The following is an 8,514-nucleotide window of genomic DNA, read 5'->3' as shown; positions in this document are numbered from 1 at the left end:
CCATAAAAAAGCCAGACTATGGTTTGTAACTACACATGGTGACAAAGATCGTACATGTTGGAGAAATGTCCTCTGGTCTGATGAAACAAAAATAGAACTGTTTGGCCATAATGACCATCATTATGTTTGGAGGAAAAAGGGGGAGGCTTGCAAACCGAAGAACACCATACCAACCGTGAAGCACGGGGATGGCAGCATCATGTTGTGGGGATGCTTTGCTGCAGGAGGGACTGGGGGACTTCACAAAATAGATGGCGTCATGAGGATGGAAAATTATGTGGATATATTGAAGCAACATCTCAAGACATCAGTTAGGAAGTTAAAGCTTTGTCGCAAATGGGTCTTCCAAATGGAAAATGACCCCAAGCATACTTCCAAAGTTGTGGCAAAATTGCTTAAGGACAAAGTCAAGGTATTGGAGTGGCCATCACAAAGCCCTGACCTCAATCCTGTAGAAAATGTGTGGGCAGAACTGAAAAAGTGTGTGCGAGCAAGGAGGCCTACAAACCTGACTCAGTTACACCAGCTCTGTCAGGAGGAATGGGCCATAATTCACCCAACGTTTTGTGGGAATTTAAAATAAAGTGATCCTATCTGACCTAAGACAGGGAATTTTTACTAGGATTAAATGTCAGGAATTGTGAAAAACTGAGTTTAAATGTATTTGGCTAAGGTCAAATCAAATCAAAAGTATTTATATAGCCCTTCTTACATCAGCTGATATATCAAAGTGCTGTACAGAAACCCAGCATAAAACCCCAAACAGCATGCAATGCAGGTGTAGAAGCACGGTGGCTAGGAAAAACTCCATAGAAAGGCCAAAACCTAGGAAGAAAGCTAATGAGGAACCAGGCTATGAGGGGTGGCCAGTCCTCTTCTGGCTGTGCCTGGTGGAGATTATAACAGAACATGACCAAAATGTTCAAATGTTCATAAATGACAAGCATGGTCAAATAATTGTAATCACAGTGAACAGGTCAGGGTTCCATAGCCGCAGGCAGAACAGTTGAAACTGGAGCAGCAGCAAGGCCAGGTGGACTGGGGACAACAAGGAGTCATCATGCCAGGTAGTCCTGAGGCATGGTCCTAGGGCTCAGGTCCTCCGAGAGAGAGAAAGAAAGAGAGAAAGAGTGAATTAGAGAGAGCATACTTAAATTCACACAGGACACCGGATGAGACAGGAGAAATACTCCAGATATAACAGACTGACCCTAGCCCCCCGACACATAAACTGCTGCAGCATAAATACTGGAGGCTGAGACAGGAGGGGTCAGGAGACACTGTGGCCCCATCCGATGATAACCCCTGGACAGGGCCAAACAGGCAGGATATAACCCCACCCACTTTGCCAAAGCACAGCCCCCACACCACTAGAGGAATACTTCAACCACCAACTTACCATCCTGAGACAAGGCCGAGTATAGCCCACAAAGATCTCCGCCACGGCACAACCCAAGGGGGGGGGGCGCCAATCCAGACAGGAAAACCACGTCAGTGACTCAACCCACTCAAGTGACGCACCCCTCCTAGGGACAGCATGGAAGAGCACCAGTAAGCCAGTGACTCAGCACCTGTAATAGGGTTAGAGGCTGAGAATCCCAGTGGAGAGAGGGGAATAGGCCAGACAGAGACAGCAAGGGCGGTTCGTTGCTCCAGTGCCTTTCCGTTCACCTTCACACTCCTGGGCCAGACTACACTCAATCATAGGACCTACTGAAGAGATGAGTCTTCAATAAAGACTTAAAGGTTGAGACCGACGCTGCGTCTCTCACATGGGTAGGCAGACCATTCCATAAAAATGGAGCTCTATTGGAGAAAGCCCTGCCTCCAGCTGTTTGCTTAGAAATTCTAGGGACAATTAGGAGACCTGCGTCTTGTGACAGTAGCGTACATGTCGATATGTATGGCAGGACCAAATTGGAAAGATAGGTAGGAGCAAGCCCATGTAATGCTTTGTAGGTTAGCAGTAAAACCTTGAAATCAGCCCTTGCCTTAACAGGAAGCCAGTGTAGGGAGGAGTAATAAGATCACATTTTTTGGTTCTAGTCAGGATTCTAGCAGCCGTATTTAGCACCAACTGAAGTACAACCATCAAGATTAATTTTCAGATTCAACAGAAGATCTCTTTGTTTCTTGGGACCTAAAATAAGCATCTCTGTTTTGTCCGAGTTTAAAAGTAGAAAGTTTGCAGCCATCCACTTCCTTATGTCTGAAACACAGGCTTCCAACGAGGGCAATTTTGGGGCTTCACCATGTTTCATTGAAATGAACAGCTGTGTGTCATCCGCATAGCAGTGAATGTTAACATTATCTTTTCGAATGACATCCCCAAGAGGTAAAATATATAGTGAAAACAATAGTGGTCCTAAAACAGAACCTTGAGGAACACTGAAATTTACAGTTGATTTGTCAGAGGACAAACCATTCACAGAGACAAACTGATATCTTTCCGTCAGTTAAGATCTAAACCAGGCCAGAACTTGTCCGTGTAGACCAATTTGGGTTTCCAATCTCAGGTGTATGTAAACTTCCGACTTCAACTGTATGTGTGCATGTGAGTTTGTGAGAGAGAGGCTATATGGAAAAGATTACTGGGTAGTTTGGTTCATCAGGCTGACCCTCAGTATTCGCTTGAAGTTATTGAGGGATGATGATGTTTTGGCATTATGAAGATAAGAATTCCAGAAGATGATACCTGTAAATCTGATAGAGAATTTACTCTGTGAGGTGCAAGAGTGGGGGTTGTCAATGTTATCGCAGTGTCTGGTGTTATATAGTTGGATTTCAGAATTAATGTGGCAGAATCCATTGAAGGGTTTAAGTAAACTGTACATAACTGGCTGTCACGATTACCAGGATCAGTAGAGAGGCAGAGTCAGGTGCAGGAGACAGAGGTCCGGAGTAATAGTGGGTTTTAATAGAAAATCCGGGAACAACACAAGAAGCCGAAAGGCACAGGGTGCACATAAATTCAACTCGGGAAAACACGTTCCCAAAACAAAAGACGCACGGGGCGCAGCCCGGTAAATATAATTAGCAACGAGCGCAGCACTCACTCACAATTGTCCAGAGTTGACATAAAATAATCCCGCACGAGAACCCAAACTGAAAATACACACTAAATAACCCCCCACTAATGACAGACACGAAACAGGTGCGGGATAGACAGACAAAACCAAAAGACACAGAAACATAAATCGGTGGCAGCTAATAGGCCGGCGACGACGACCGCCGAGCGCCGCCCGACCGAGGAGGGGCACCACCTTCGTTGGATACTGTGACACTGGCGCACATTAATGTTGTAATTAGACAAGATATTGAGTTTCTTAAACAAAGGTGCAGATGGAGCCAGGTAATTAGAGGTGGCTAGTCTTGCTAGTGTCTTTTGTATGATCAGTAATTTATGTAGGTAGGAGGCATACAGTATATACTGGGCCAGACAATATTACAGTGAATGAGATATGGATAAATTCAGCTTTAGTATAGTTAGGAAGCAAGCTCGATGAACCAAACCACTAAACTTTCTGATGATAGCAACAGATTTCATCACTATGCTACAGACAAATGAAGTATGATGTTTCCAGGATAACTTTCATTAATTAGAACTCAGAGGAATCTACTGGATGTTCCACTTCATTATCACCAATTAAGATTATGGCTCTTTTTTTTCTTTTTTACAATACTTATTTTTATTACTAATGAATACAATAAAGTTACATTTGTTAACATTTAAAGATAATTGTTTATCTGGAACCATTCAAATAATTTGGCCATGCCTGAGTTGGCTTCATTAGTTAGTGAATACAAATTATTGTGTGATAAAATCAAATTGTTGTCATCAGCAAAGAGAATGGCAAGTATAGTAGAATGCACAGCAGCAAGGTCATTGATATAGATTAGGAATAAAAAGGTTCAATTATCGAACCCTGTGGCAGGATATCTTGGCCCTGGTAGGTGCACAGATGTTTGTATAAACAAATTGTTCTCTATCACAAACATAAAGTTATAGCCAATTATATGGATAATCATGAAAACTGTAATAATGCAATTCAATAAATAATATTTCATGATCAACCGTGTCAAACGCTTTGGATAAATCTAAAAAATGCCAAGTGCGTATTCGTTGTTGTTCAGGACTGTAAAGATTTTATCCACAAGTTGCAAAAGAGACATATCTGTGGAGTAGTTTTTACGAAAACCATATTGGTGCTCATATTGAATAAAGTGTTGATTTAAATGTTTCAACATTCTCTTATACACCAATTTTTCTAGGGTTTTAGTAAAACGTGTTAGTACAGATATTAGGTGATAATGTGTAAAATATCTGGGATCCCCAGATTTATAGAGGGGGATACCTTTGGCAATTTTCAAATCTTTAGGAACAATAAAAGTGTGCATTGATTTGGTGAAGATTAACAGGACCAGTCAAAAGTTTGGACACACGTACTCATTCAAGAGTTTTCCTTAATTTTTTACTATTTTTTACATTGTGGAATAATAGTGAAGACATCAAAACTGAAATAACACATATGGAATCATGTAGTAACCAAAAAAAGAGTTAAATAAATCAAAATCTATTTTAAATTTGAGATTCTTCAAAGTAGCCACCCTTTACCTTGATGACAGCTTTGCACACTCTTGACATTCTCTCAACCAGCTTTATGAGGTAGTCACCTGGAATGCATTTCAATTAACAGGTGTGCCTTGTTAAAAGTTAATTTGTGGAATTTCTTTACACATTTCTTTGGCATTTGAGCCAATCAGAAGATAGCCCTATTTGGTAAAAGAACAAGTGGCAAGAACAGCTCAAACAAGCAAAGAGAAACAACAGTCCATCATTACTTAAAAACATTATGGTCAGTCAATCAGAAAAATTTCAAGAACTTTGAAAGTTTCTTCAAAGTTACCTCTGCTGCAGAGGATAAGTTCATTAGAGTTACCAGACTCAGAAAATGCAGCCCTAATAAGTGCTTCACAGAGTTCAAGTAACAGACACATCTCAACATCTACTGTTCAGAGGAGACTGCGTGAATTAGGCTTTCATGGTTGAATTGCTGTAAAGAAACCACTACTAAATGACACCAATAAGAATAAGAAACTTGCTTGGGCCAAGAAACATGAGCAATGGACATTAGACCGGTGGAAATCTGTCCTGATGAGTCTGATGAGTCCAAATTTGAGATTTTTGCTTCCAACCTCCGTGTCTTTGTGAGACAGAGAGTAGGTGAACGGATGATCTCCAGATGTATGGTTCCCACCGTGAAGCATGGAGGAGGAAGTGTGATGGTTTGGGGGTTCTTTGCTGGTGACACTGTCAGTGATTTATTTAGAATTCAAGGTACACTTAACCAGCATGGCTACCACAGCATTCTGCAGCGATACGCCATCCTATCTGGTTTGTGCTTAGTGGGACTATCATTTGTTTTTCAACAGTACAATGACTCAACACACCTCCAGGCTGTGTAAGGGCTATTTGACCAAGGAGAGTGATGGAGTGCTGCATCAGATGATCTGGCCTCCACAATCACCCGACCTCAACCCAATTGAGATGGTGCGGGATGAGTTGGACCGCAGAGTGAAGAAAAAGCAGCCAACAAGTGCTAGGCAAATGTGGAAACTCCTTTAATGGTGTTGGAAAAGCATTCCTCATGAAACTGGTTGAGAGAAGCCAAGAGTGTGCAATCTCTATTGACTCCACACGGCCCTATCCCACCTGGACAAAAGGAACAGCTATGTGAGAATGCTATTCATTGACTACAGCTCAGAGTTCAGCACCATAGTACCCTCAAAGCTCATCACTAAACTAAGGACCCTGGGACTAAACACCTCCCTCTGCAGCTGGATCCTGGACTTCCTGAAGGGTCGCCCCCAGGTGGTAAGGGTAGGTAACAACACATCCGCCACGCTGATCCTCAACACGGGGGCCCCTCAGGGGTGCGTGCTCAATCTCCTCCTGTACTCCCTGCTCACTCATGACTGCACGACCAGGCACGACTCCAACACCATCATTAAGATTGCTGAAGACACAACAGTGGTAGGCCTGATCACTGACAACGATGAGACAGCCTATAGGGAGGAGGTCAGAGACCTGACCGTGTGGCGCAAGGACAACAATCTCTCCCTCAACGTGATCAAGACCAAGGAGATGATTGTGGCTGTAGTGGAGCAGGTTGAGAGCTTTACGTTCCTTGACGTCCACATCACCAACAAACTAACATGGTCCAAGCACACCAAGACAGTCGTGAAGAGGGCACGACAAAACCTATTCCCCCTCGGGAGACTGAAAAGATTTGGCGTGGGTCCTCAGATCCTCAAAAGGTTTTACAGCTACGCCATCGAGACCATCCTGACGGGTTGCATCACTGCCTGGTATGGCAACTGCTCTGCCTCCGACCACAAGCTACCTCAGAGGGTAGTGCGTAAGGCCTAGTACATCACCGGGGCCAAGCTTCCTGCCATCCAGGACCTCTATACCAGGCGGTGTCAGAGGAAGGCCCTAAAAATTGTCAAAGACTCCAGCCACCCTAGTCATAGCCTGTTCTCTTTGCTACCGCACGCAAGCGGTACTGGAGCGCCAAGTCTAGGTCCAAGAGTACATCATCATTACCTAAATTACCTCGACACCGGTGCCACCCGTATATTGATAAATTGACTCAGTACCAGTACCCCGTGTATATAGCCCCGCTTTTGTTATTTACTGCTGCTCTTTAATTATTTGTTATTTTTATCTCTTACTTTTACTGCTGCTCTTTAATTATTTGTTATTCTTATCTCTTACTTTTTTAGGGATTTTCTTAAAACTGTATTGTTGGTTAAGTGCTTGTAAGTAAGCATTTCACTGTAATGTCTACACCTGTGTCTTTGTAGTGACTGGGTGTATTGAAACACCATCCAAAGTGTAATTACTAACTTCACCATGCTCAAAGGGATATTCAGTGTTTGTTTAGTTTTTTTACACATAGGTGGTGTCGTGTCTTTGGGGGTACCATTAAACTGAAGATATGTTTATCAATTAGCTCCCTGTAATTATTATCACGCGATTAAACTGATTAATCGTTTAATTGTAATTAACTAGGAGATCGGGGCACCAAGGAGAATATTCAGATTACAAAGCTATAATTTTCCTAATATAACTTTCCTGTACTATAATATTATATTCTATTATAGTATAGGCCGATTATCTTCTAGTTTAAATGGTGTATTTACCTCGAGTCCAGTCTCATTCCAAACGTCGTAAAGTGTTATATCTGCACGAACCCAGTCTTTACTAAAATCATCCATACATCAATTGTCTTAAAATCATTTATTTACTACACTAAGTAATTAACAGAAAAACATACAAACAGTAATTATCGTCACAAAGGATTGGTATAGGAATGTGCCCTTGTGGGCTAAACAGGCAGGTCGGCCTGTTGAACAATGGATCATAAAAGGTCAGCTGTGGCAGTTACACAGAGTTCATTAATATTAACAATTGACAATTGAAGGCTCACTCATTCGGGAACAATTGCAATCAATATATATTTACGCTCATGTGTCGTCGTGATCCTTGTTCGAGAGTTCTGTTCTGTTGGGGAGTTTTGTCCGCGTTCTCTCTCTCTCTCTCTCTCGGTTACAATGGATCTTTCAGAGCGACATTCATTAATGTCGTCATCGAATGGTTGTTTCGTTGGTCTTCGCGTTCAATGATATAATTTACTTAGCTGCAGACTAATAATTAATATCAAAGACTTGTTCTTATTCTGTCAGTATCAATAGTCTAAAAGTTAACCACGTGGTATGGTTCACTTTCAGTAGAGGAATTGGAAGGTAAAACCTATTAGGCCTGGTCTGGAAGAAATGTAAATCAGGGGTGTTTTATAGTGCCCATAGAACAGCTTGTCAAATGACGCCTGGTCCTGTATGGGTCCCTGGGGGCGTGCCTATGACTGAGTTAGATTTGGTTACAGAAATACAATTCTATCACATTACATCAGTACATAGCATCTCAATGTCTTACAAAAGCTTTATCCTTATTAATACATTCTATACAACCATTATGATGCTATTATATAAACAGTTTTATGGTAATATGGCTATATTGTCTCTTCTGAGTATCACAAAATTGTACCAAGCGGATCAGTTCGTAGCTGGATTCTTCACCAATCTTCCATACCTTCTCCAGAACACAAAATGTCGCTTGGCTCTCCAATTCTATGAGTTGGAAGAATTTCCTGTGTCTCTCTATGGGCCATGTGGCCAGAGACTCTCCTGGAATTTTAGAGTTTTTACGACCCTTTACACACAGGGTGGATTGGGGGGAAGGTGGGGGGTGGTGCAATTGGGAGGGGGTCAACTGTCCTCCCTGTACCAAAAGAGGCCAACGTCATGACAGTGGCCTTCATTGCTAGTATTGGAAAACCTCCCTGGTCTTTGTGGTGGAAATTCACTGCTTGACAGAGGGATCTGTCATTGAAATTATGTAACAACTGTCTTCAAAAATGGACCAAGGCGCAGCAGGTATGTGGATACTCA

The sequence above is a fragment of the Salmo salar genome, chromosome 19 (assembly GCF_965601325.2).
Source record: "Salmo salar chromosome 19, fSalSal1, whole genome shotgun sequence".
Classification (NCBI taxonomy): Eukaryota; Metazoa; Chordata; class Actinopteri; order Salmoniformes; family Salmonidae; genus Salmo; species Salmo salar.
Note: the sequence above shows the minus strand (reverse complement) of the source record.